Source organism: Scyliorhinus canicula, chromosome 29 (genome assembly GCF_902713615.1).
Source record: "Scyliorhinus canicula chromosome 29, sScyCan1.1, whole genome shotgun sequence".
Lineage (NCBI taxonomy): Eukaryota > Metazoa > Chordata > Chondrichthyes > Carcharhiniformes > Scyliorhinidae > Scyliorhinus > Scyliorhinus canicula.
The window spans coordinates 1871260-1897419 of NC_052174.1; the positions used below are offsets into that span (position 1 = coordinate 1871260).

The 26160-nt window shown below is 50.1% G+C and overlaps 1 non-coding gene across 1 annotated transcript; it reads right to left on the reverse strand.

Moving 5' to 3' along the window:
- Positions 1 to 23776: 23776 nt before the first annotated feature.
- Positions 23777 to 23848, reverse strand: trnaq-cug. The gene has a single exon. It is a non-coding gene; the product is annotated as a tRNA-Gln (tRNA).
- Positions 23849 to 26160: the final 2312 nt, after the last annotated feature.

Here is a 26160-nt window from a genome sequence, read left to right on the forward strand (position 1 = left end):
GGGGGTAGCGGGGGGCGGGGCTGGGGGGGGTAGGGGGGCGGGGGGCCGGTTGGGACCAAGCCCGAGGCGGGGGGGCCGAGCTCGAGGCGGGGGGACGGAGCCGAGGCGGGGGGGGGGGGGCGGGGCCGTGGCGGGGGGGTCCGGGGCCGAGGCGGGGGGGGGGCGGGGCCGAGGCGGGGGGGGCGGGGCCGAGGCGGGGGGGCGGGGCCGAGGCGGGGGGGGCCGAGTCGGTGAGGCGGGGCCGAGGCGCGGGGGCGTGGGGGGGCGGGGCCGAGGCGGGGGGTTGGGCCGGGGCGGGGCAGAGGCGGGGGGGCCCGAGGCGGGGGGGGCGGGGCCGAGGCGGGGGGGGCGGGGCCGTGGCGGGGGGGGGGGGCGGCCGGAAGGGGGGGCAGAGGGGGCTGCCCTGGGGGAGGGCGGCCACCGCGCATGCGCTGTTTGGCACCGGCCCAACTGCGCATGCGCGGGACCCGAGTCTCTGGCGCCTCCTAGCACATGGCGCCCCGGGCGACTGCCCGAGTTGCCGGTGCCTTGGGCCGGCCCTGCTGGTTGATGATGCGGGCTTTATGCTGTGTATGCTGGGCCGGATTCCAGACCTTGAGCTGGGGGGTTTAATAATGGGAGGAGATTTTAATACAGTGCTGGACCCAGCACTGGGTCGCTCTATGTCCAGGACGGGTAAGAGGCCGACGGCGGCCACAGTGCTGAGGGCGTTCATGGACCAGATGGGAAGGGTGGATCCGTGGAGGTTCATGAGACCGTGGGCTAGGGAGTTTTCGGTCTTTTCCCACGTCCACAAGGCTTACTCCCGGATTGACTTTTTTGTCTTGAGCAGGGCGTTGATTCCGAGGGTGGAAGGTGCGGAATATTCGGTGATAGCCATTTCAGATCACACCCTGCATTGGGTGGATCTAGAGCTGGGGGAGGGGAGGGACCAACACCCAATGTGGAGGTTAGAGGTGGGGTTGCTGTCGGACGAGGAGGTATGCGGGCGGGTCCGGAGGTGCATAGAGTGGTATCAAGAATGAAAGATAATGGGGGGGGTGCAGGTTGGGGTGGTCTGGGAGACGCTGAAGGCTGTGGTTACGGGGGATCTGATTTATATCAGGGCAGATAGGGAGAGGGAGAGGCTGGTGGAAGAAATGGTGGGGTGGACAGAAGGTACGCGGAGGCCCCGGAGGAAGGGCTGTTGACTAAACATCGTAGTCTCTAAGCGGAGTTTGACATATTGACCACCGGGAAGGCGGTGGCGCAGTGGAGGTTGGCTCAGGGGGCAGTGTACGAATATGAGGAAAAGGCGAGTCGGGTGCTGGCACACCAGCTCCGGAACCGGGAGACGGCTTGGGAGATAGGAGGTGTTAGGGATGGAGGAGGGAGTCTTGTCGGAGTGCAAGGGGCATTAACGCAGTGTTCAGGACCTTCTATGAGGTGTTATACCGGTCATTGCCCCCAGTGGAGGAGGGAGGAATGGTCTGCTTTCTGGGAAAACTGGAGTTACCGAGAGGAGGAGCAGGTGGAGCGGTTGGGGGCACCAGTTGGGCTGGAGGAGCTGGCTAATGCATTGGGGAGCATGCAGTCAGGGAAGGTACCGGGACCCGATGGGTTCCCGGTTGAATTTTATGAGAAGTTTTCAAACCTTCTGGGCTTGCTGCTAGTGAGGACCTTGAATGAGGCGAGGGAGGGGTGGCTTTGCCCCCGACGATGTCCAGGGCGTTGATCTCACTGATTCTGAAGCGGCATAACGACCCCCTTCAGTGTGGATCATATAGATCGATTTCGCTCCTCAATGTGGATGCGAAACTACTGGCCAAGATATTGGCTAGGGCGATGGAGGACGTGGTTCCGCAGGGCATACACGAGGATCAAAGTTTTTTTGAAGGGGAGGTAGTTGAACGTTAAGGTGTGGAGGCTTCGCAATGTCATAATAATGCCGGCGGTGGATGGGGAGGCGATAATAGTGTCGATGGACGCGGAAAAGGCCTTTGACAGGGTGGAGTGGGGATATCTTTGGGAGCTTTAAGAGAGGTTAGGGTTTTGGTGAGGGATTTATTAGGTGGGTGAGGCTGCTGTATGATGCCGCAGTGGCGAGTGTGGTTATGAATGGAAGGAGGTCGGAGAACTTTCGTTTGTACCTGGGACGAGGCAGGGGTGCCCCCTGTCTTCCCTGCTGTTTGCGCTAGCGATCGAACCCTTGGCCATGGCGCTGAGGGAGTCGAGGGGCTGGGGGGGGGGGGGGGGGGGGGGGGGAGGAGCGTCGGCTGTCGTTATATGCGGATGATTTATTGTTGTACATGGCAAGCCCGGGTGGGGGATGCCAGAGGTGATGAGGATGCTTGGAGACTTCGGGGACTTCTCCGGTTGTAAGCTCAATGTGGGGAAGAGTGAGCTGTTAGTGGTAGATCGTTGGGACCAGGAGAGAGGGATTGGGGAACTCCCGCTGAAAAGGGCGAATAGGAGTTTCAGATACCTGGGGGTCCAGATAGCTAGGAGCTGCACAGGCTCAATTCTACGAAGCTGGTGGAGCAGATGGAGGAGAAGTTTAGGAGGTGGGATGCGTTGCCACCCTCCCTAGCAAGCAGGGTCCAGTCGGTCAAAATGACAGCGCTCGCGAGGTTTCTGTCCCTCTTCCAGTGCCTCCCTATCATGATTACGAAGGCTTTCTTCAGGAGGGTCAATAGGATTATTATGGGATTTGTGTGGGTGCAGATGCCCCGAGAGTGAGGAGGTTGTTGCTGGAACGGGGTAGGGATGTGGGGCGGGGGGGGGGGGGGTTGGCATTGCCAAACTTACGTGAATACTACTGGGCCGCAAACGTGGCGATGATACGTAGGTGCATGATGGAGAGGATGGAGGCGGCGCCAAGTGTGGACACGCGCCTAGAGGCGCTGGTGACGGCGCTGTGGCCGCTCCTCCCAGCGAAATATACTACGAGTCCGGTGATGATGGCTACCCTCAAAATTTATGGCAGTTGAGGCGGCATAGGGGGGAGGCTTCAGTTTAATCCCCGATACGGGGGGACCACCGGTTTGTACCAGGGATGATGGAACGAGGGTTTTTGAGCTGGCACAGGGCAGTCATCAGGCGGATGGGGGACCACTTTCTCGATGGGGAGTTTGAGACCATAGAGGATTTAGAGGGGAGGCGGGGTCTGACGCCAGGGATTACCTTCAGGTGTCTGCAGATTAGGGCGTATGTTAGGCGGCTGGTGGCGGAGATTCCACTGTTGCCGCCAAGGGGGGTTCAGGACAGGGTGCTCTCGGGGACGTGGGTAGGCGAGCGGAGGATGTCGGCAATCTACCAAGTGATGCAGAAGGGGAGAAGGCCTCGGTGGAAGAGCTGAAAGACAAGTGGGAGGAGGAGGTGGGAGAGGAGGTCGATCAGGGGACGTGGGCGGATGCCCTGGGGAGGGTGAATTCCTCCTCCTCTTGTGCGAGGCTTAGTTTAATTCAACTAAAGGTGCTGCAAAGGGCGCATATGACTGGGACAAGGCTGAGCCTCTTCTTTGGGGGAGAGGACAGATGTGTCTGGTGTTCGGGAAGCCCAGCAAACCACACTCACATGTTTTCGGCGTGCCCTACGTTGGTGGGCTTTTGGAGGGGCGTTGCGTGGACGTTGTCAAGGGTGGTTGGTTCCAGGGTGCAACCCGGCTGGGCGCTCTCAATTTCCGGGGATAGCATCGGAGCCGGGTCCCAGTCTACTCAACCTCTCCTCATAATCCAACCCCTTCAGCTCTGGGATTAAGCTAGTGAATCTCCTCGCCACACCCTCCAGTGCCAGGATGTCCTTTCTCAAGTAAGGAGACCAAAACTGAACACAATACTCCAGCTGTGGCCTCACAAACACCTTATACAATTGCAACATAACGTCCCTAGTCTTAAACTCCATCCCTCTAGCAATGAAGGACAAAATTTCATTTGCCTTCTTAATCACACGTTGCACCTGTAAACCAATTTACTGTGACCCATGCGCTAACACACCCAGGTCTCTCTGCACAGCGGCATGCTTCAATAGTTTATCGTTTAAATAATAATCCCGTTTGCTGTTATTCCTACCAAAATGGATAACCACACATTTGTCAACATCGTATTCCATCTGCCAGACCCTAGCCCATTCACTTAACCTATCCAAATCCCTCTGCAGACTTCCAGTATCCTCTGCACTTTTCGCTTTACCACTCATCTTAGTGCAAACTTGGACTCATTGACCTTGGTCCCCAACTCCAAATCAGCTATGTAAATTGTGATCAATTGTGGGCCCAACACGGATCCCCGAGGGACACCACTAGCTACTAATTGCCAAACAGAGAAACACCCATTAATCCCCACTCTTTGCTTTCTATTAGTTAACCACTCCATGCTACAACTTTATCCTTAAAGCAATGCATCTTTATCTTCTGCAGCAACCTTTTGTGTGGCACCTTGTCAATGGCTTTCTCGAAATCCAGATATACCACATCCAGTGGCTCCCCGTTATCTACTGCACTGGTAATGTCCTCAAAATTTTCCACTAAATTAGTTAGGCACGACCTGCCCTTTATGAACCCATGCTGCGTCTGCCCAATGGGACAATTTATATCCAGATGCTTCGCTATTTCTTCCTTGATGATAGATTCCAGCATCTTCCCTACTACCGACGTTAAGCTCACTGGCCAATCATTTCCTGCTCTCTGCCTACCTCCTTTTTAAACTGTGGTGTCACGTAATTTTCAATCCACCGGGACCACCCCAGAGTCTAGTGAATTTTGCTAAATCATCATTAGTGCATCTGGAATTTCCGTAGCCATCTCTTTTAGCACTCTGGGATGCACTCCATCAGGGCCAGGAGACTTGTCTACCTTTAGCCCCATTAGCTTGCCCATCACTACCTCCTTAGTGATAGCAATTCTCTCAAGGTCCTCACCTGTCATAGCCTCATTTCTATCAGTCGCTGGCATGTTATTTGTGTCTTCCACTGTAAAGACCGACCCAAAAAACCTGTTCAGTTCCGCAGCCATTTCCTCATCCCCCATTATTAAATCTCCCTTCTCATCCTCTAAAGGACCAATACTTACCTTAGCCACTCATTTTTGTTTTACATATTTGTAAAAACCTTTACTGTCTGTTTTTATATTCTGAGCAAGTTTACTCTCATTCTCTATCTTTCTCTTCTTTATAGCTTTTTTAGTAGTTTTCTGTTGCCCCTTAAATATTTCCCAGTCCTCTAGTCTCCCACCAATCTTTGCCACTTTATATGCTTTTTCCTTCAATTTGATACTTTCCCTTATTTCCTTAGTTATGCACGGTCGAATTTCCCTCTTTCTACCGTCCTTCCTTTTTGTTGGTATAAACCTTTGCTGAGCACTGTGAAAAATCGCTTTGAAGGTTCTCCACTGTTCCTCAACTGTTCCACCATAACGTATTTTCTCCCAGTCTACCTTAACTAGTTCTTCTCTCATCCCATTGTAATCTCCTTTGTTTAAGCACAAAACACTAGTATTTGAATTTACCTTCTCACCCTCCATCTGTATTTTAAATTCCACAAATGCTCCAAAGAGAATCTATCCGCAGCTCCAGAGGCGTCAAGCGGTCGAACAGAAGCTGCAACTGAACACGCTTCTTGCGTGTGAAAGAGCCAGTGACAGTGGATGTGTCCCTGAACTCCCACATCACACACGAGGAGCATGACACGGGTCTGGGATCTCCTGCCATGTCTTAAACCTTAGGTAAAGTTATACAACCACAATTTCAAAATAAAAATAAATAAATTTTTCAATGAAAAGAAAAACTACTTATCAGTCACTTACCAGGGTTAAAAAGCACCTCCGAAAAAGCACTTTCTCCCACTCTGCACCGAATTACTTCACTGCACCAAATTACCAAATTGCAATTCCCACTCTGGATGTGCTTCACTCTGGCTGTGTCTCCTTGAGAACTGCAATGAGGCGGGACTTCAATATAGAGCGCGGAGAGAGAGAGGCGAGACTTGAGTAAAGATTGCGGAGAGAGCAAGGCAAGACTTGAAACAAGTATGCAGAGAATGAGGGAGGTGAGGCGTCCCGAATGATCGCAGAAAGACAGAGGCGAGACTTCAAACAAGTTCTCGGAGAGAGAGGCGAGACTTCAATAAAGACCGTGGAGAGGGAGAGACAAAACTTCAATAAAGATTCTGAGGGCGGAGAGAGAGAGGCGAGACTACAGTAAAGGGTGCAGAGAGAAAGAGGCGAGACTTCAATCACGTGTGCGGAGAGAGAGCGAGGCGAGGCATCCATAATGATCGCGAAGAGAGAGGCGAGACTTCAATAAAGTTCTCGGAGTGAGAGAGGCGAGACTTCCGTGAAGAGCGGAGATAGAGAGGCGAGACTTCAATCAAGACCGTGGAGAGGGAGAGACAAAACTTCAATAAAGATTCTAAGGGCGGAGAGAGAGAGGCGAGACTACAGTAAAGGATGCAGAGAGAAAGAGGCGAGACTTCAATCACGTGTGCGGAGAGAGAGCGAGGCGAGGCATCCATAATGATCGCGAAGAGAGAGAGGCGAGACTTCAATAAAGTTCTCGGAGTGAGAGAGGCGAGACTTCAGTGAAGAGCGGCGATAGAGAGGCGAGACTTCAATCAAGACCGTGGCGAGAGAGAGGCGTGAGTTCAATAAATAGTGCAGAGAGAAAGACATCGTGGACAGAGCGGGACGTCTGTAAAGAGCGGAGAGGGGCGAGACTTCAAGAAAGATCACGGTGTGAGAGAGGCGAGATTTCAATAAAGATCGCGGAGAGAGACAGCCGAACGTTCAATAAAGCATGTGGAGAGAGAGAGAGGCGGGACTTTAGTAAAGATCACGGAGAGGGAGAGGCGAGAATTTAATAAGGATCACGGAGAGAGTGAGGAGAGATGTCAATAAAGAGCACAGAGAGACGCGAGACATCAGTACAGAGCACGAAGAGAGAGCGAGGCGATACATCAATCAAGAGTGCAGAGAAAGAGCGAGGCATGACTTCAATAAAGAGCGCAGAGAGAGTGGTGAGACTTCAAAAAGAGCACAGAGAGAGGGACGAGACTTCAATAACGAATTGAGAGAGAGTGGAGAGAGGTTATTAAAGACCGAATAGAGGGACGAGACTTCAGTAAAGATCGCGGAGGGAGATGCGAGACTGCAGTAAAAATCGCGGAAAGAGAGAGAGGCGGGAGTTCAATAGAGAGTGTGGGGGGAGTGAGGTGATACTTCCATAAAGATCACAGACAGAGAAAGGTGAGACTTCAATAACGATCGCGGAGAGAGAAGGGCGAGACTTCAATGAAGAGTTGAGAGAGCGCGGCGAGACTTCAATAAAGACCGGAAAGATAGGGCCGAGACTTCAATAAAGATCACAGAGAGAGCGAGGCGAGACTTCAATAAATATTGCGGAGAGAGAGAGAGGTGGCAGTTCAATAAAGCGAGCGCAGAGAGAGAGAGAGAGAGAGAGGCGAGACTTCAATAAAGATCACGCAGAGAGTGAGGCGAGTCTTCAACAAACATCACGGAAAGAGAGGCGGGACTTCAATTAACAGCACAGAGAGAGTCGAGATTTAAGTAAAGTGCGCGGAGAGAGAGCGAGGCGAGACTTCAATAAAGAGTGCCGAGAGCGAGCGAGGCGCGACTTCAATAAGGAGATCGGAGAGAGAGTGGCTAGAGTTCAATAAAGGGCGTGGAGAGGGAATGAGGCGATACTTCAATACAAATTGCGGAGAAAAAGAGGCGAGACTTCAGTAAAGAGTGCGAAGAGAGAGTGAGGCGGAAGTTCAATAGAAATTGCGGAGAGAGAGAGGCGATACATCAGGAAAGATCGTGGAGAGGGAGGCGAGACTTCAATAAAAAGCGGAGAGGGGGGGCGATACTTCAACAAGGAGCGGGGATCAAGCGGCGAGACTTCAATAAAGAGCGGAGATAGGGAGGCAAAACTTCAATAAAGATAACGGAGAGTGAGTTTCGTCACTTTAAATTAGAATAATTAAAACCTCGTCCTTTTGCTCTCCTTCCCTTTCACCTTACCTTTCAACATATTCACATGACACACTCGGTGAGTTTTCCTTCTATCTGGCGTTCTTACCACATAATTCACCTCACTTAATTTCATTTCAATCTGAAAAAGTCAACAAAACCTGGCTTCTGAAGTTTCATCTACCACTGGTAACAATGCGAAAACTTTATTTCCACTGGCAAAACTACGAACTTTGGATTTCTTGTCCGCTACCCGTTTTACCACATGTTGTTCAATTCTTAAAGGCTGTCTAGCCAATTGACGTGCTCTATTTAATCTTTCCCGAAAATTTGACACGTAATCCAATAATTTAAGTTGCGATTCCTCACCCACCAATTTTCCCTTAATCAATTTAAGTGGTCTTCTTACCTCATGACCAACAATTAGTTCAAAAGGACTGAATTTGGTTGACTCATTCGGTGTACCCCTAATTGCAAACAGTACGAATAGAATTCCTTTATCCCAACCCTCTGGATAATCTTGGAAATAAGCCCTCAACATTGTCTTTAATGTCTGATGCCACTTTTCTAACGCTCCCTGCGTTTCTGGTTGGTGCGTCGTTGATTTAAATTGTTTTATTCCTGAGCTATCCATCACGTCTTTGAATAAACTTGAGGTAAGATTTGATCCTAGATCCGATTGTATTTCTGTTGGTAGTCCATATCTCGTAAAGAATTTAAGTAACTCCTCCACAATCTTCTTAGCTGTATTATTGCGGACTGGAATGGCCTCTGGAAACCTAGTAGACACATCCATTGTTCGTGAAAAGGTATTGATTCCCACTTTTCCGAAAAAAAAGCGGTCCTACGAATTCAATTAAGACCCAAGTGAAAAGCTCCTCAAATGCTGGAATGGGAATTAAGGGTCCTGGTTTTATCACTGCTTGAGGTTTCCTTATCACTTGACATGTGTGACAGGATCGACAAAATTTAACTACGTCTTTATGTAGTCCAGGCCAATCAAAATGATTTGGGATTTTAGCTTGAGTTTTTCTTATTCCCAAATGATCTCGCACTGGTACCTCATGTGCTACTCGCAACACCTCCTTTCTATACCCCACCGGCATTACTACTTGATGAACTCCTGCCCACTTTTCATCTGCCTGCATAAGTAACGGTCTCCATTTTCTCATCAAGACATCACTTTTACGGTAATAACACTCTGGTATACACTCAGATTTATCTTCCTGATCCTTTCTGATACATCCGTTTTATTTCTATTTTTTTCTGTTGTAACTCCGCCAATTTATTCCGAACTAAAAATATCCCCTCTCATCCTCCAACTAATTCAAGGTGACGAAACTCGCTCTCCGTTATCTTTATTGAAGTTTCGCCTCTCTATCTCCGCTCTTTATTGAAGTCTCGCCGCTTGATCCCCGCTCCTTATTGAAGTATCGCCCCCCTCTCTCCGCTCTTTATTGAAGTCTCGCCTCCCTCTGCACGATCTTTCCTGATGTATCGCCTCTCTTTCTCCGCAATTTCTACTGAATTCCCGCCTCGCTCTCTCTCCGCACTCTTTACTGAAGTCTCGCCTCTTTTTCTCCGCAATTTTTATTGAAGTATCGCCTCATTCTCTCTCCACGGTCTATATTGAAGTATCGCCTCTCTCTCTCCACGCCCTTTATTGAACTCTAGCCTCTCTCTCTTCATCCTCATCACGATCCTCCATCAATATCTGTACGTTTCCCTTTACATCCACCAATTTTAGCTGACTGCCATGCTTCATGGCCTTTTGTGAACTCTAAACTCTCTCTTTTTCCATTTCCTCTCTCTCTTTCTTTTTCCCTGATCTGTACCCCCCTTTCTCTTTCTGTTTGTTCTGCTAGGGCTATTCTTTATTTCTTTCTTTCTTCTTCTTCTCATCTTTTTCCTTGATCTGTATCTCCCTTTCTTTCTTTTCTTCCTCTTTCCTCTTTCTCCTTTCCTTTTCCACTGATATCCCTTTCTCTCGCATTTCGTTTTCAAGCTGCTTTAATTCTTTTTCATTATCAAGTTGCATGATTTATAACTCAATTTTTTGCCATTTCTAATGTGTTAACCTGTATCTCAGGCAATTGTAAATACTCATCGATCGCCGTAAGTACCCATTATTGTCGTATTCTGTCAGGTAATGTAAACTGCAATATTTTTGCCAAATATAAAAGCCCGTTTTTAGTCTCTGTTCATAAAGTGCTGCATGTGTCAAAGGGAGGTCGTGTCTGACAAATGTGTTAGAGTTCTTTGAGGAAATAACAAGCAAATTAGACAAAGGAGAACCAGTGGACGTAATTTATTTAGATTTCCAGAAGGTCTTTGACAAGGTGCCGCAGAGGGTACTGTTTTATAAGTTAAGACCTCAGGGTAATATCCTGGCATGGATAAAGGATTGGCTGACTGTCAGAAGTCAGAGTGTGGGGAGAAAGGGGTATTTATCAGGATAGCAGCCGGTGACTAGTGGTGTGCCTCAGGGGTCTGTGCGGGAACCACAACGTTTTACAATAAACATTAATTATCTGTAAGAAGGTACTGAAGGCACTGTTGCTAGGTTTGCAGATGATACAAAGATCTGCAGAGGGACAGGGAGTATTGCGGAAGCAAGGGGGATGCAGAGGGACTTGGACAAGCGAGGAGTGTGCGCAATGAAGTGGCAAATGAAATACAATGTGGAAAAGTGTGAGGCTGTGCACTTTGGAAGGAGGAATTTACGCATAGACTATTTTCAAAATGGGGAAATGCTTCGGAAAGCTGACGCACAAAGGGACTTGGGAATCCTTGTTCACGATTCTCTGAAGGTTAATATGCAGGTTCAGTCGGCGCTTAAAAGGCAAATGCAATGTTAGCACTCATGTCAAGAGGGCTAGAATACAAGACCAGGGATTTATTTCTGAGGATGTATAAGGCTCTGGTCAGACCCAACTGGAGCATTGTGAGCAGTTTGGGGCCCCAAGAAAGCATATGCTGGCCTTGGAAATGATCCCTGAATAAAGAATGAACGCTGCAATAAAGAACGTGCCGTATGAGCAACGATTGAGGTCTCTGGGTCTGTACTCGTTGGAGTTTGTAATGATGAGACGGGACCTTATTGAAATTTACAAGATACTGAGAGGCCTGGATCGAGTGGACGTGGAGAGGATTTTTCCAGCTGTAGGAATAAACTAGAACCAGAGAATGCCATATTAGACCAAAGGGCCGATCCTTTAAAACTGAGATGAGGAGGAATTTCTTCAGCCAGAGAGTGGTGAATCTGTGGAACTCTGTGGAGAATGCTGTGGAGGCCAATTCACTGACTGTCTGCAAGATACATAGATTCTTGATCAATAAGGGAATCAAGGGTTATGGGGAGAAGGCAGGACATTGGGGATGATTGAATGGCGGAGCAGACTCGATAGGCAAAGTTGCCTAATTCTGCTCCAATGGCAGATACGGCACAAGGAAGTGCTGAGGGTCTTGGAAATGATTGGCATCATGATTGGTACAGGGGCTGGTTTAGCTCATTGGGCTAAATCATTGGCTTTTAACAGCAGGCCAGCAGCACGGTTCGATCCCCGTACCAGCCTCCCCGGACAGGCGCTGGAATGTGGCAACTAGGGGCTTTTCACAGTAACTTCATTGAAGCCTACTCGTGACATAAGCATTTTTCATTTCATTCAGACTTGGAGGGCCGACGGGTTTGGCCTGTGCTGTATTGTTCTCTGTTCATGTGTACGGCAGGCTTACACTGTGAGCTTTCTGTCCCTCTGCCTCCACCCAGGAGAAGGAGACCCACAACCACCGCGAGACGGAAAAAACTGGAGGGGACCACAAAACATGCGGCCCCTTGTCGTGGCAGAGCAGCGGGTTCTGAACCTGGTCGGTGGGCCCGGAGAGAGGGAAGACGCAGAGGGAAAGTCCGGTGTCGGGTGACCAAGTGGCACCCGTTAAGTTGCGGTTCAGCGTGGCACGTGTGTCACCACCTTACACCATCGCCCTCATTACCCCATACACCAGCACCACCCGCTCCCATAACTCCAGCTTCCCCTCTCCATACCCAGAATCAACCACCTCCACTCACGATCCAATCATGTGTCTTATATTGTGTGTTGCAGGATCACCTGATGATGAGGCGGGCCCCCCTAGAGCCCTCTGACCACGCCCACAAGCCCAATCACACCTCGACAGTAGTGACGATGACAGAGACAGGGACGGGAGCCCTCACACCGCCGGTAGGAACGCCCTAGAGGAGTAGCACGGTGGCACAGTGGGTTAGCCCTGTTGCCTCACGGCGCCAAGGTCCCAGGTTCGATCCCGGCTCTGGGTCACTGTCCGTGAGGAGTTTGCACATTCTTGCCGTGTTTGTGTGGGTTTCGACCCCACAACCCAAAGATGTGCAGGGTAGGTGGATTGGCCACACTAAATTGCCTCTTAATTGGAAAAATGAATTGGGCAAACTAAATTTTGTTTTAAAAAGGTGCCCATGTCCGGGACAGCACAGATTTACAGTCAACAACCGTCTGCAACACCCTCCACCATCCCAGAGACATTCACCTCGGTTGGGCACCATGGCGAAGAGGCTCCAGGTAAACTATCAGGTTGTCACCGCACACATGCAGCAGCACATCAGCTGGCGGTAGAAATCCCCGAGGGGGCAGTCGATCGGAGGGCGGCCCAACCGCATGGACGTCCTGCCGTCCAGACGGGAATCGGGCTTCTGGAAAAGGCAATTCCATCAATGGTGGAGATTCATTCCCAGTGCCAGGGACTACGTGAAGGGGAAGCCGCGACAATACAGCCCCTGCAGGTACAGTTGGAGGAGTCCAGCCAGATGCAGCGATAGGAAGTGGTGCCGATACTTGTGCCACCAGACCAAACCCGTATGTGGTGGAGGCTGTGCGGGCGAAGTTATTGTCCATAGGCGTTGATGTGAAGGGCCTTGGAGGACAGTGTGTCCGAGGCCGAAGACAGGGCTGCCCTCTCAATGCTAGCCATATACCAGAGCCGCCTGGACATCGCAACGCCACACCAGAGGGTGATCAAGTCACAGCGGGTCATGGCTGGGGCCATGGCTGGGCCAGAGCCGCAATGAGATTGTTTCAGAAGGAGGTGACGCAGTCACTGGCTGAGTTGGCACACACCCAAAGAGTGGTGACACAGTCACTGGCTGAGGTAACACACACCCAGAGGGAAGTGATCTACTCCCTCGCTCCATGGCTGCGAACATTGCGGCCCTGGTAGGGACGGCAGCGGTCCTCCTGGATTGGCAGCGCCAGGTTCTGGTGGAGCCTCTGGGGTAAGTGCGGTCCCATGTAATAGGCTGGGCGCCATCGAGAAACCCGAGGGAGGAGGAGGCAATGGGGTCCGAACCGCTGGAACCCGCAGTCATGTGGTGGTGCCGGAACACCTCAGGGACTTCCTGCTCCTGTACCTGGCAGATCTGGTGGGCAGCGGGCACAGCAGGCTGCCGACCCGCCACCTCGTACACCGAGCAGCAGCCAAGGCCATCCAGGCCCAGTCTCCCCAGAAGACGGCCGCCAAAGTGCACGAATCACAGCAGGTTACCTCCAACCCTGATGTACCGTCTGGAGATTCGCGTAGACGTAGCGTTAGCGACCGTAAGTCCAGAAAGGGAGACATGAGATAGGTTGGCACGAGCGCAGCACACTATGTTCAGTTAGGGGCTAGGACACACATCTGCTAACATTGTTCACCTTTGCACATTGAACAGTTTTGTTCATAAAGTTCCAACCTGCCTCTGCGCTCTGGCAGAGGGTGTGAGGGATCGGCCGGGAAGGGCTGGATGCAGCGGGGTCACTGGGAGTGGGGTGGGGAGCGCGAATTGGGAGGTGGGCGCGCGAGAATTGTGGGTGGGCTTGGCCCAGGGACCATGTTCGCCAGCGATCAACGCTCCGATGCCCCACCCCACTCCTCCCCCGCAAGTGTTGGGTGGGACAGTGTGATAGAATGGCCAGCTCGCGTGCAGGAATCACCCAGGTGGATGTTGCAAAGTGTAGCCGTGGGAAGGAGTCAGACGTTGTTTAACAATGTAGACTAGTAGAGCCCATCACAGAGCGGTTTGTCATCATCCTCCATCCCATGCACCAGACCCACTGCCAACACAGGAACTGCACCCGGTAGTGAGGCAGGTATGAATCATGGAAGGAGTTGTGGGGCGGCGGCATGGAGGGTGTCCATGGGTGGGAGTTGTCGGACCGGGGGTGGGCAATGGAGCAATAGGTCAGAAGGTGAAATCATTGAGGGTGAACTTGGGAATAGAGCCAGTATGGCTCTGAGGCAGAGCAGACAGATGTTGCTGAACACAGCGGGTCTGGTGGCCTGAAGTGCATATGTTTAATGCAAGAAGTATTTTGGGTGAGGCAGATGAACTTAGAGCTTGGATTTCTACTTGGAACTATGATGTTGTTGCCTTTACAGAGACGTGGTTGAGGGAAGGGCATGATCCACAGCTAAATGTTCCAGTATTTCGATGTTTCAGGCGAGATAGAGGGGGATGTAAAACGAGGACACTTCAGAGGGCAGCGAGGCTTTATGGGTAGAGATCAGGAATACGTATGGTGCAGTCCAAATGTTGGGGGTTTACTGCAGGCCTCCCAACAACCAGTGGCATATAGAGGAACAGATAGGTAAACATATTTTGGAAAAGAGCAGACAACAGGGTTGTTGTGATGGGCGACTTCAATTTCCACAAAATTGACTGGGACTCACTGAGTGCCAGGGGCTTAGACGGGGCAGAGTTTGGAAGGAGCATCCAGGAGGGCTTCTTACAACAATATGTAGAGAGTCGAACTAGGGGAGGGTCTGTAGTGGAACTGGCATTGGGGAATGAGCCCGGCCAGGTGGTAGAAATTTCAGGAGGGGAGCATTTTGGTAACAGTGATCACAGTTCAGTAAGTTTGAAAGTGCTGGTGGACAAGGATAAGACTGGCCCTAGGGTGAATGAGCTAAATTGGGGTGAGGCTAATTAGAACTATATGAGGCGGAAACTGAAGAACCTAGATTGGGGGTGGATGTTTGAGGGTAAATCAACATCTGACATGTGGGAGGCTTTCAAATGTCACTTGAGAGGAATTAATAACCGGCATGTTCTTGTGAGGAAGAATGATAAATGCGGCACATTTCGGGAACCTTGGATAACAAGAGATATTGTAGGTTTCGTCAGAAAGAAAAATGAGGAATTTGTCAGGACTAGAAGGCTGGGAACAGTCGAAGCCTGCGTGGAATATAAGGAAAGTAGGAAGGAACTTAAGCAAGGTGTCAGGAGGGCTAGAAGTGGTCACCAAAATACATTGGCAAATAGGGCTAAGGAAAATCCCAAGGCATTTTACACGTACATAAAAAGCAAGTTGTGGAAATGCCGGCGTTGAACTGGGGTGAGCACAGTAAGAAGTCTTACAACACCAGGTTAAAGTCCAACAGGTTTGTTTCAAACACGAGCTTTCGGAGCGCAGCTCCTTCCTCAGGTGAATGGAGAGGTAAAAAGCAAGAGGGTAGACAGGGAAAGAGTTGGCCCACTGATGGGAAGGCAAGGGAATATATGTGTGGAGCCAGAGGAAATGGGCGAGGTACTAAATTAATACTTTGCATCAGTATTCACCAAAGAGAATGAATTGGTGGATGCTGATTCTGGGTGTGTAGATAGCCTGGGTCATCCTGAGATTCAAAAAGACGAGGCGTTGCGGGTCTTGAAAAATATTAAGGTAGATAAGTCCCCAGGGCCAGATGGGATCTACGCCAGAATACATAGGGAGACTAGAGAGGAAATTCCTTGGCCTTGACAGAAATCTTTGGATCTTCACTGTCTTCACGTGATGTCCCAGAGGACTGGAGAATAGCCAATGATATTCCTTTGCTTAAGAAGGGTAGCAAGGATATTCCAGGGAACTACAAGCCACCGAGCCTTACGTCAGTGGTCGGGAAATTGCTGGAGAGAATTCTTCGAGACAGGATCTACACGCATTTGAAAGCAAAAGGACGTATTAGTGAGAGGCAACATGGTTCTGTGAAGGGGGGGGGGGGGGTCGTGTCTCAATAACGTGATAGAGGTTTTCGAAGAAGTCACAAAGATGATTGATGCAGGTAGGGCAGAGGATGTTGTCTATATGGACTTCAGTAAGGCCTTTGACAAGGTGCCTCATAGAACATAGACCATTACAGCGCAGTACAGGCCCTTCGGCCCTCGATGTTGCACCGAGCTGTGAAAACCCTCTAAACCCCATCTGCACTATTCCCTTATCGTCCATTTGAATGCATTTAGTGTTAGCGAGTCAACTACTGTTGCAGACAGGGCATTCCACGCTTTTAATGCTCTCTGAGTAAATGAAATGAAATGAAAATAAAAATCGCTTATTGTCACGAGTAGGCTTCAATGAAGTTACTGTGAAAAGCCCCTAGTCGCCACATTCCGGCGCCTGTCCGGGGAGGCTGGTACGGGAATCCAACCGAGCTGCTGGCCTGCTTTAAAAGGCAGCGATTTAGCCGAGTGAGCTCAACCATCCCCTAGTGCTGACATCTGTCGTATATCTATCTCCCCTCAATTTAAAGCTATGTCCCTTCGTGCTAGACATAACCATCCGAGGAGAAAGGCTCTCACTGACCACCCTTTCTGATCTTCTGATCATCTTGTGTGCCTCGATGAAGTCATTTCTTAACCTTCTACTCTCTAACGAAAACAGCCTCAATTCCCTCAGCCTTTCCTCATAAGATCTTCCCTCCATTCCAGGCAACACCCTGGCAAATCTCCACTGCACCCTTTCCAATGCTTCCACATTTTTCCAGAAATGCGGCGACCAGAACTGCACGCAATACTCCAAATGCGGCCGCACCAGAGTTATGTAGAACTGCAACATGACCTCATGGCTCCGAAACGTCCTTCCCCTACCATTAAAAGCTAACACACCGCACGCCTTCTTAACAACCCTCTCAACTTGGCCAGCAGCAGCAGCAACCCGGGGGGTGGTGGGGGGGGGGGGGGGGTGGGGGAGGGAGGAAGGGAGGAAGGGGGGGGGGGGTTGGATCGGTGGGAGGGAGAACTGTGTACATGGGTTTGTGTGGGATGTGGCCGGTGTTATCTCTTTCCCTTTTGTTGTTTGGGTGGTCTTTTGTTTTTTTCTTTTGTTTGTAGTTGGTTTTGAAGTTGGGTGGGTGTTGTTCTTGGGGTGTCACCGCGGTTGTTAATAGAGTTGAGATGTTTATATTTTGTTAAAATTTCAAAAACATTATTTTAAAAAAAAGAGTTTGGAGCAGAGTGGCAAGTTCACAAGCACCCACAGCGCCACGCAGGAAAAGACAGCGACCACGCAGCAAATGTTTCGGCTGGTGTGACCACATCAAAACCGAGTGGACAATCGCTCAATAAGACAATGAGCTGAAAGGCAGAAAAGGCCCGTGGACAGCAGCCCCAGCTATATTGGGATCTTTTACTCAGCTGTCCCCAATTTAATCAAGAGGTGTGACAAGCAGAATACTGACTCCACCAGGATTTGAACTCAGATCGCTGGATTTAAAGTCCAGAGTGCTAACCATTACATCACGGAACTTACTCTGCTGAAGAGTTGAGCTGTCTAGAACATAGAACAGTACAGCACAGAACAGGCCCTTCGGCCCTCAATGTTGTGCCGAGCCATGATCACCCTACTCAAACCCACGTATCCACCCTATACCCGTAACCCAACAACCCCCCCCTTAACCTTACTTTTATTAGGACACTACGGGCAATTTAGCATGGCCAATCCACCTAACCCGCACATCTTTGGACTCTGGGAGGAAACCGGAGCACCCGGAGGAAACCCACGCACACAGGCGGAGGACGTGCAGACTCCACACAGACAGTGACCCAGCCGGGAATCGAACCTGGGACCCTGGAGCTGTGAAGCATTTATGCTAACCACCATGCTACCCTGCTGCCCCTACAGTCTTTTCTCCACACGCACACAAAAGCTTGCTTGAACAAAGATTCTCTGACTGCAGTCGAATAGCAGTTGCTGTGGCAGGCAAACTGGTTCCGCCTTTCAACACAAAAGTTAAAGAGCAGGGCCTACAGGATGGCAAAATGCTGCTTGTGCATGCAGCCGGCAGCAAAGGCTGAACAATGTGAATTGCAGTGGCCGTTAAGGCGGCTGAGAAATCATGCAGTCAATTTGCACTTTGTGGCACATGTGAAAGAAATACTCTCTCTCTCAAACACAAATCATTGGCTTTGGCAAGAAGAAAGGTTATACAGAGGTTTGAACTCGAATCGCTGGATTCAGAGCCCAGAGTGCTGACCATTACACCATGGAACCCCAGCTGCAGCATTGGGCTGCAAACTATCACTCAAACAAGTTTACCTCTTTTGTTAAATGTGCAAGAACAGCGGGTGCGACAAGAAAGTCTGATTGCGTGCAAACATTGTTATGCAAAGATGTGACAGGACACCTCCCTCAAAGATGACACCCAACCTTTTCACCCCCCAAAGCCACCGCGGTTGGTATTGGGACAAGTCATCATGTTTCAAAGAGGACAGTGTCCCGTTTTGCTGAGGGCTCAGAGCAGCGTCGCTGAATCATGTCAGGCTCAGCTGTGAGAGCCAGATGGAATTCTGCACGCAAAAGTTGCACAGTGACTCCATCGAATGGGATCAATGGGCAAGCCAGATAGTTTGTGAGCTGCAACCGTACTGCAAATTGCACAACGTGTGTGCCTGACTGACCCTCAAGAATACGCGCACGTCCTTTCCATGAGCAGACTGGCAAGAACTTGAAAATTTAATCTCCGACGTTCAGTCTTGCCTTGATTATTAACTCAAGCGTTACTCCATCTCTGACTCGGTTTGATTGCTGTGCAAATGAAAGCGGTGCAGACAAGCAGCCGCTCCCAGCGCTGCTGAATCCGTTTTCCGCGAGTATTGCAATGCTGCCTCGGGATCAGTGTACAAACATTGCAAAGGTATTCACGCACGACGCTTGGCATGAAAGGAAAAGTTAAAAATGGTCGTGTTGAAGGAGACAATTGAAGTGACATGTGACTTGCCTGCTGAGTTTGGAGCAGAGTTGCAAGTTCACAAGCACCCACAGCGCCGCGCAGGAAAAGACAGCGACCACGCAGCAAATGTTTCGGCTGGTGTGACCACATCAAACCGAGTGGACAATCGCTCAATGAGACAATAAGCTGAAAGGCAGAAAATGCCTGTGGACAGCAGCCCTGCCTGCATTGCGATCTTTTACTCAGCTGTCCCCAATTAAATCAAGACGTGGGACATGCAGAGTACGGACTCCACCGAGGTTTGAACTCGGACCGCTGGTTTTAAAGTCCAGAGTGCTCACCGTTACACCATTGAACCTACGCTGCAGAAGGGTTGAGCTGCCTGCAGTCCTTTCTCAACACGCACACGAAAGCTTGCTGGAACAAAGATTCTCTGACTGCAGTCGAATAGCAGTTGCTGTGGCAGGCAAACTGGTGCCGCCTTTCAACACAGAAGTTAAAGAGCAGGGCCCACAGGATGGCAAAATGCTGCGTGTGCAGGCAGCCAGCAGCAGAGGCTGAGCAATGTGAATTGCAGTGGCCGTTATGGCGGCTGAGAAATGATGCAGTCAATTTGCACTTTGTGGCAAATGTGAAAGAAGTGCTCTCGCTCTCAAACGCAAATAATTGGCTTCGGCAAGAAGAATGGCTCCACCGAGATTTGAATTCGGATCGCTGGATTCAGAGCCCAGAGTGCTCACCATTACACCATGGAATGGGGTTCCATTCTGTGCTGCAGCATAGAACAGAGAACATAGAACAGATAACATTACAGCGCAGTACAGCCCGTAGGCCCACGATGTGGCCCTGTCCTGTGAAACCCTTCTAAAGCCCATCTACACTATTCCCTCATCGTCCATATGTCTATCCAATGACCATTTGAATGCGTTTAGTGTTGGCGAGTCCACTACTGTTGCAGGCAGGGCATTCCACGCCCTTCCTACTCTCTGACTAATGAACCTACCTCTGATATCTGTCCTATATCTATCTCCCCTCAATTTAAAGCTATGTTGCCTCGTGCTGGACATCACCATCCGAGGAAAAAGGGTCTCGATGTCCACCCTCTCTAACCCTCTGATCATCTTGTATGCCTCAATTAAGTCCCCTCTTAACCTTCTTCTCTCCAACGAAAACAGCCTCAAGTCCCTCAGCCTTTCCTCATATGATGTTCCCTCCATACCAGGCAACATTCTTGTAAATCTCCTCTGTACACTTTCCAATGCTTCCACATCCTTCCTATAATGTGGCGACCAGAACTCTACACAATACTCCAAATGCGGCCGCACCAGAGTTTTGTACAACTGCAACATGACCTCATAGCTCCGAAACTCAATCCCTCTACCAATAAAGGCCAACACACCATAGGCCTTCTTCACAACCCTATCAACCTGGGTGGCAACTTTCAGGGATCTATGGACAGGGACACCGAGATCTCTCTGTTCGTCCACACTACCAAGAATTTTACCATTAGCCCAGTACACTGCCTTTCTGTTATTCCTTCCAAAATGAATCACCTCACACTTTTCTGCATTAAACTCCATTTGCCACCTGTCAACCCAGCTCTGCAGCTTATCTACATCCTTCTGCACTGTCCACAACTCCACCGACTTTAGTGTCATCTGCAAACTTACTCACCCATCCTTCTACGCCCTCCTCCAGGTCATTTATAAAAATGACAAACAGCAACGGCCCCAAAACAGATCCTTGTGGCACACCACTAGTAACTGGACACCAGTCAGAGCATTTCCCATCAACCACCACACTTTGTCTTCTATCAGCAATCCAATTTCTGATCCAAACTGCTAAATCACTCTGAATCCCATGCCTCTGTATTTTCTGCAATAGCCTACAGTGGGGAACCTTATCAAACGCTTTACTGAAATCCATATACACCACATCAACTGCTTTACCCTTATCCACCTCTTTGGTCACCTTCTCGAAGAACTCAATGAGGTTTGTGAGGCACGACCTGCCCTTCACAAAACCATGTTGACTATCTCTAAGCAAATTATTCCTTTCCAGATGATTATACATCCTATCTCTAATAAACCTTTCCAAGACTTTTCCCACAACAGAAGTAAGGCTCACTGGTCTATAGTTACCGGGGTTATCTCTACTCCCCTTCTTGTACAAGGAGACATCATTTGCTATCCTCCAGTCCTCTGGCACTATTCCTGTAGACAAAGATGACTTAAAGATCAAAGCCAAAGGCTCAGCAATCTCCTCCCTAGCTTCCCAGAAAATACAAGGATAAAATCCCATCCGGCCCAGGGGACTTATCTATTTTCACACTTTCCAGAATCGCTGACACCTCCGCCTTATGAACCTCAAGCCCTTCTAGTCTAGTAGCCTGTATCTCAGTATTCTCCTCAACAACTTTGTCTTTTTCCTGTGTGAATACTGACGAAAAATACTCATTTACCACCTCTCCTATCTCCTCGGACTCTACGCACAACTTCCCACTACTGTCCTTGACTGGCCCTACCTTAATCATTCTTTTATTCCTGACATACCTATAGAAAGCTTAAGGGTTATCCTTGATCTTACCTGCCAAATACTTCTCATGTCCTCGCTTGGCTCTTCTTAGCTCTCTCGTTAGAGTCTTCCTAGCTAACTTGTAACTCTCAAGCGACCCAACTGAGCCTTCACGTCTCATCTTCACATAAGCCTCCTTCCTCTTGACAAGTGTTTCAACTGCTTTAGTAACCCATGGTTCCCTCACTCGACCACTTCCTCCCTGCCTAACAGTTACATACGTATCAAGGACACGCAGTAGCTGTTCCTTGGACATGCTCCACATTTCCATTGTGTCCATCCCCTGCAGTTTTCCACTCCAGGCGATGCATCCTAAGTCTTGCCTCATCGCATCATAATTGCTTTACCCCCAGCAATAACTCTTGCCCTGCGGTTTATACCTATCCCTTTCCATCGCTAAAGTAAACGTAATCGAATTGTGGTCACTATCACCAAAATACTCACCTACCTCCAAATCTAATACCTGTCCTGGTTCATTACCCAGTACCAAATCCAAGACGGCCTCGCCTCTTGTTGGCCTATCTACATACTGCGTCAGGAAACCATCCTGCACACATCGGACAAAAACGGGTCCATCTAATGTACTCGAACTATAGTGTTTCCAATATTTGGAAAGTTAAAGTCCCCCATAACAACTACCCTGTTATTTTCGCTCCTATCCAGAATCATCTTTACAATCCTTTCCTCGACATCTCTGGAACTTTTCGGAGGCCTATAGAAAAGCCCTAACAGGGTGACCTCCTTTCCTTTTTCTTAACTCAGCCCATACTACCTCAGTATTCGAGTCCTCATCAAATGTCCTCTCAGCCACCGTAATACTGTCCTTGACTAACAATGCCACCCCACCCCCTCTCTTACCACCTTCCCTGAACTTACTGAAATATCTAATCGCCGGCACCTGCAACAACCATTCCGCGCCCTGCTCTATCCATTTTCACTCAAACAAGTTTACCTCTTTCGTTAAATGTGCAAGAACAGCGTGTGCGACAAGAGAGTTTGATTGTGTGCAAGCATTGTTATGCAAATATGTGACAGGACACCTCCCTCAAAGATGACACCCAATCTTTTCACCCCCCCCCCCCCCAAGCCACCGCGGGGGGTATTGGGACAAGACACCATGTTTCACAGAGGCCAGTGTCCCGTTTTGCTGAGGGCTCAGAGCAGCGTCGCTGCATCATGTCAGGCTCAGCTGTGAGAGCCAGCTGGAATACTGCACGCAAAAGTAGCACAGTGACTCCAGCGAATAGGATCATTGGGCAGGCAAGATAGTGTGTGAGGTGCTACCGTACTGCAAATTGCACAATGTGTGTGGCTGACTGACCCTCCAGAATACGCGCACGTCTTTCCCATGAGCAGAATGGTAGGCACTTGAAAATTTAATCTCCGATGTTCAGCCTTGCCTGGATTATTACCTCAAGCGTTACTTCATCTCTGTCACTCAGCCTCTGACTCGGTTTGACTGCTGTGCAAATGAAAGCGGTGCAGACAAGCAGCCGCTCCCAGCGCCGCTGAAGCCGTTTTCCCCCGAGTATTGCAATGCTGCCTCGGGATCAGTGTACAAACATTGCAAAGGTATTCACGCACGACGCTTGGCATGAAAGGAAAAGTTAAAAGTGGTCGTATTGAAGGAGACAATTGAAGTGACATGTGCCTTGCCTGCTGAGTTTGGAGCAGAGTGGCAAGTTCACAACACCCTCAGCGCCACGCAGGAAAAGAGAGCGACCACGCAGCAATTGTTTCGGCTGGTGTGACCACATCAAACCGAGTGGACAATCGCTCAATAAAACAATGAGTTGAAAGGCAGTAAATGCCTGTGGACAGCAACCCCGCCTGCATTGGGATCTTTTACTCAGCTGTCCCCAATTTAACCAAGAGGTGAACAAACAGAGTACTGGCTTCAGCGAGATTTGAACTCGAATCGCTGGATTCAAAGTCCAAAGACCACAGTCCTCACCGTTACACCATGGAACCGACACTGCTGAAGGGTTGAGCTGGTTGCAGTCTTTTCTCCACACGCACACAAAAGTTTGCTTGAACAAAGATTCTCTGACTGCAGTCGAATAGAAGTTGCTGTGGCAGGCAAACTGCAACCGCCTTTCAACACAGATATTAAAGGAGCAGGGCCCACAGGATGGCAAAATGAAGCGTGTGCAGGCAGCCGGCAGCAGAGGCTGAGCAATGTGAATTGCAGGGGCCGTTGAGGAGGTTGAGAAATGATGCAGTCAATTTGCACCAAATGGGAAAGGAGTGCTCTCGCTCACAAATCATTGGCTTTGGCAAGGAGAAAGGTTCCACCGAGATTTGAACTCGGATCGCTGGATTCAGAGTCCAGAGTGCTGACCATTACACCATGGAACCCCAGCTGCAGGCGTAGGTGGCAAATTTTCACTCAAATAGTTTACCTCTTTCGTTAAATGTGCAAGAACAGCGGGTGCGACAAGAGAGTCTGATTGTGTGCAAACATTGTTATGCAATGATGTGACAGGACACCTCCCTCAAAGATGACACCCAATCTTTTCACCCCCCAAGGCACAGTGGGGGGTATTGGGACAAGTCATCATGTTTCACAGGGGCCAGTGTCCCGTTTTACTGAGGGCTGAGAGCAGCGTCGCTGAATCATGTCAGGCTCAACTGAGAGAGCCAGTTGGAATACTACACGCAAAAGTTGCACAGTGACTCCAGCGAATGGGATCAATGGGCAAGCAAGATAGTTTGTGAGGCGCTACCGCACTGCAAATTGCACAATGTGTGTGGCTGACTGACCCTCAAGAACACGCGCACGTCTTTCCCATGAACAGAATGGCAAGCACTTGAAAATTTAATCTCTGACTTTCAGCCTTGGCTGCATTATTACCTCAAGCGTTACTCCATCTCTTTTTTAAAAAAAAAATAATTTTTATTGGAATTTTTTCCAGAAAATATAAAATATAACAACAAACAATGAAATGCAACAAAATAACCCATAACAACTGTAACACCCCCAGACCATATCAACGCATGTATCATATTACCCCCAACCCCAACAAGAGAACTTAAAAATAAATTAAGATTAAATAAACAAACATAGTCATTGTCCCCCCACCCCCTCACCCCCCTCACCCCGCCAACCCCCTTCACACCCCCACCCCCCCACCCCCTCACCCCACCCTCACCCCCCCACCTCCCTCACCCCCCCTCACCCCCCCTTACCCCCTCTCACCCCCCTCACCCCCCTTTTCCCTCCCCTTCCCCCCTCCCCCCGGGTTGCTGCTGCTACTGTCCCAGTACCCTATCGTTGTGCCAGAAAGTAGAGGAAAGGTTGCCACAGCCTAAAGAACCCTTGTACCGATCCTCTCAGGGCGAATTTGACCTTCTCTAGCTTAATAAAGCCCACCATGTCATTGATCCAGGTCTCCACGCTTGGGGGCCTCGCATCCTTCCATTGAAGCAAAATCCGTCGCCGGGCTACTAGGGACGCAAGGGCCAGCACACCGGCCTCTTTCGCCTCCACCCCAACCCCAAAAATCACGAGTACCCATCCTGGCTTGACCCTGGATCCCACCACCCTTGACACCGTCCTCGCCACCCCCTTCCAGAACTCCTCCAGTGCCGGGTATGCCCAGAACATATGGGCATGGTTCGCTGGACACCCCGAGCACCTGACACACCGGTCTTCACCCCCAAAGATAAATAAAGATTCATCCTCGTCCCAGTCATGTGGGCCCTGTGCAGCACCTTGAATTGGATGAGGCTAAGCCACGCTCACGAGGAGGAAGTATTAACCCTCTCCAAGGCATCAGCCCATGTCCCGACCTCGATCTGTTCCCCCAGTTCCCCCTCCCACTTAGTTTTGAGCTCCTCTACTGACACCTCCTCCACCCCCTGCATAACCTTGTAGATATCAGATATCTTCCCCACTCCGACCCAGACCCCCAAAAGCACCCTGTCACTCACCCCCTAGCGGGAAGCGAAGGGAATCCCTCCACCTGCCGTCTACCAAATGCCTTTACTTGCAGATACCTGAACATGTTTCCCAGGGAGAGCCCAAATTTCTCCTCCAACTCTCCCAGGCTCGCAAACCTCCCATAAATAAACAGGTCCCTCAGCTGTCTGATGCCCGCTCTGTACCAACCCTGGAATCCCCCATCAATGTTCCCCAGGACGAACCTATGGTTCCCCCTTAATGGAGCCTCCATCGAGCCCCCCACTTCTCCCCTATGTCGCCTCCACTGCCCCCAAATCTTGAGGGTAGCCGTCACTACCGGACTCGTGGTATACCTCGTAGGACGGAGCGGCCACGGCGCCGTTACCAGGGCCCCCAGGCTTGTATCGCCACATCCATTTCCATGCTGCCCCCTCGCCCTCCATCACCCACTTGCGAACCATCGACACATTGGCCGCCATTGGGTAATGCCAGCGCCCCCCCCCCCCCATCTCTACCCCGCACCAAGAAGACCCACTTCACCCTCGAGGTCCCGTGCGCTAAAACAAAGCTCATGATGCTGCTGGTCACCCTTCTAAAAAAGGCCCTAGGGATAAAGATGGGCAAACACTGGAAGAGGAACAAGAACCTCAGGAGAACCGTCATTTTGACGGACTGCACTCTACCCGCCAACGATAGCGACACCGTGTCCCACCTTTTAAATTCCTCCTCCATCTGCTCCACCAGCCTGGTAAAATTAAGCTTATGG